Genomic DNA, 3,674 nt, shown 5'->3' on the forward strand with positions numbered 1-3,674 from the left:
ATCATTTTCCTGTTTTGTCATGTTGGCCAATCTGACAGGTGTGAAGTGGTACCTCAGAGTTATTTTAGTTTGCATTTCTCTAATCAATGGTGATTAAAAGCATTTTTTCATATGATGATAGATAGCTTTAATTTCTTCATCTAAAAAATGCTGAACAGGCAGTTTTCAAAGGAAGAAATCCAAGCTATCAACAAACATTTTTTTTCCCTTTGATCTGCCTTTACTTCCGGATAACATTTGACCATCTTGGTCTTTGGACAGCTTTCATTTTATTCATGATTTCATAATAATTGTAAACAGTGTTTTCAAGATCACATCTGAAAGTTGTTTTCTTTCCTGGACCCTCAGACGTCACTTATCTTGGTCAGCAGATATGTAAAGAGTTATACATATCCATCATATCTCATCCATGAGCAGGCCTCTGTTGATCCACATTCCAACACAGCTATTCCTTCTCAACTTCTCCCGTTCTCACTTGTGTCTTTCGGTGATAAGTCCTCCACAGGGGACCTACCCAATATGCTAGAGACCCTCATCTCAGTCCTTTTGTCACTCCATGGATGCCAGTGCAACATTTTGGCTATCTGTTAGCCCTTACTCTTGCTAAATGACTGGTCTACACCCTTTTCCTGCATTCATATCCCTAATAACATCTTTGTTTTTTAATTTTTTATTAAGTTATTTTATCAACAAACATTTTTCTAAATGTTCTAAATCATTAATAATCATGTAAGTGCAAATTAAAGAATATCTTAAACCCATCAGATTGGCAAAGATGACAAAGAAAAAAAATGAAAAATATTGTGGGAGTGGAGGGGAAGAGCCATATCAGTGTACTGTTGGTAGAACAGTGAATTGGTACAGCCGTTCTGAAATGTAATTTGGAATTATGCCCAAAAGGTCACTAAACTATACATACACTTTGACTTAGTAATACTATACTACTTTAAGACATACAGCCCAAAGGGATCAAAGAAAAAATGGAAAAGGAGGCATATGTACAAAAATACTTAATGCAGTTCTTTTCACAGTAGCAAAAAAACTGGAAATGAACAGTTTATGAATGTAATTGAATACTATTGCACTATAAGAAATAATGAAATGGACAGCTTCATAGGAAACTGGAAATCTATGAATTGATACACTAAAGAGAGAACTATAAAAACAATTTATAGAATGACAACATTATAAAGAACAACCATGTCAAAAGACTTGAGAACTTTTGAACAATGACCAACCACAATGCCAGAAAGACGAAGCATGGTACTACCCACTTCTTGTAAGAAGTTATGGAGTTAAAATGTAGAATGAGACAGTTTTGGACATGACCAACAAGGGAATGTTTTATTTGACAATGCATATTTGTTATGAGGTTTTTGGTTTTTTTTATTATTATTCAATTTGGGAGGGTGGGGATGAGGAGAGAAAAATGCTTAGGAGGGGGGAAATAAAAATTGTAGGGAGTTTTTAAAAATACTGGCCCCAAACTAAAGGATCTCCAAGGTTCTTTCCAACTATGTGATTCTATGACATTGATTTACTTGTTGGGAACCCATGATCTAGGCACAGAACAAAATAAGAATTAAGATCTCTTAATATCTATAGGATAATAGCACCTACCTCACAGGGTTGCTGTGAGAATCAAATGAGATAATATATGTAAAATACTTTGTAAACCTTAAAAGTTTGCATAAATAAATGCAATTTATTGTTTTATTAATTATGTTTATTATATATATTGAGTATATTATATTGAGTAATTATTAAATTACATAAAGCACTATAATGTGCAATAATTTTTTAAAAGAACTGGTCCAGGGGCAGCTAGGTGGTACAGTGGATAGAGCCCCGGCCCTGAAGTCAGGAAGACCTGAGTTCAAATTCAGCCTCAGATACTTAATAGTTATGTGACCTGGAAAAGCACAAAAGCCTTGTTCATTATTCAGAACACTGGCAAGCATGCTGTCATGAAACTGATGTACAATGCTGATGAACTTTTCCAGGCAACCCAATTTTGACCTAATTTTCCATAAGCCCTCATGATTGACAGCATCAAAGGCCTTGGTCAGACCTACAAACATTGTATACAGACCTCTGTTTTGCTCCTGGCATTTCTCCTGGAGTTGTCAGGCAGCAAACACCACAATTAACCTTTCCTCAGCCCTTTCTGCAGTCACACTGATTCTCAGGTAGATGACCATCTCCCAGGTGAAAAATCAGCCTATTAAGGACCTGGACAAGTCACTAAATCCCAACTGCCTCTCCACCCCCTCCACCCTCCCTCAAAACAAAACAAACAAAAAAACATGCAACTGGTCCATAGATTAATTGCCCCAAAGTAGAATGACCTTGAAATTAATTACCTATAGAATTTTAACAAAGTAAACCTTAATAGAGCAACTACAGTGCTACGTAATTAACAACACTTAGACAAGAGTGTTGATCTTTTGGCTGCCAAAGATTTCTTCAGTTCTTTCCCGTTACAAAGGGCTGAATTCAGAGAGCCATGATTTCTAAGGCCTCATCTGAAAGACACTACGAAATTAATGTAATCTTAACCATACACTTCATAATAAAAACCCAACTCAGTCAACCAACTAATGAATTACTTAGAGCTAACACCAATAACTAAAATAGTCATGGTCGGGACAGGGTGGAGTATTGACAAGTACTTTGTTCTTTGCTAAAGAATACTAGACTAAATAAAGAAAAAGAGACAATCTGAAATCCATTTAATTAAATGCAACATTTATTAAGAACTTACTATATGAAATATTTTACATGATTGCACATGTATAACCTATACCAGATTGCATCTCAGTGAGAGAAGAGGAGAGTAAGGGAGGGACAGAATTTGGAGCTCAAAACTTTAAACTGTCTTTACATATAACTAGGGAGAAAAAAATATTACTAAAGTGTTAAAATAAAAAAAGAACTTACCATATGTAGAGCATTATGGCTGTAAGAAGCACAAAGTTTATAAAAAACATAATCTCTGACCTCATGGATTTTACTAGGAGAAGATAGTCTAACTGACTTCTTGATAGCAATGGATAGAGTGCTAAACCTGCAGAAAGGATGACCTTAGTTTAAATCCAGCCTCAGACACTTACTAGCTATGTGACTAAGGGCATTTAACTCATCCGCCTCAGGTTCCTCATTGGTAATAAGAGGATAACAACACCTCCCTCCCAGGGTTGTTCTGAGGACGAAACAGGATAATATTTATAAAGCATTTTGCACTATGTAAATGTTAGCTATTATTATTGTTGCTATCATTATTACCAGTCAGTCAACAAGAATTTTTAAAGCACGTACTATGTGCCAGGCACTGTGCTACAAGCCAGAGATACAAAGAAAGGCAAAAGCAGTCCTTTCTCTTATTCTTCTGGGGTATGTTGTTGTTCAGTTGTTTCAGTCATGCCCCACTCTGTGTGACCCCATTTGGGGTTTTCTTGACAAAAGATACTGGAATGCTTTTCCATGTTCTTCTCTAGCTCATTTTAAGATGAGGAAACTGAGGCAAACGGGGACTTTCCCAGGGTCACACAGGNTGTGACCCCATTTGGGGTTTTCTTGACAAAAGATACTGGAATGCTTTTCCATGTTCTTCTCCAGCTCATTTTAAGATGAGGAAACTGAGGCAAACGGGGACTTTCCCAGGGTCACACAGA

This window comes from Vombatus ursinus, unplaced genomic scaffold (assembly GCF_900497805.2).
Source record: "Vombatus ursinus unplaced genomic scaffold, bare-nosed wombat genome assembly UNPS02015392.1, whole genome shotgun sequence".
NCBI classification, from domain to species: Eukaryota; Metazoa; Chordata; class Mammalia; order Diprotodontia; family Vombatidae; genus Vombatus; species Vombatus ursinus.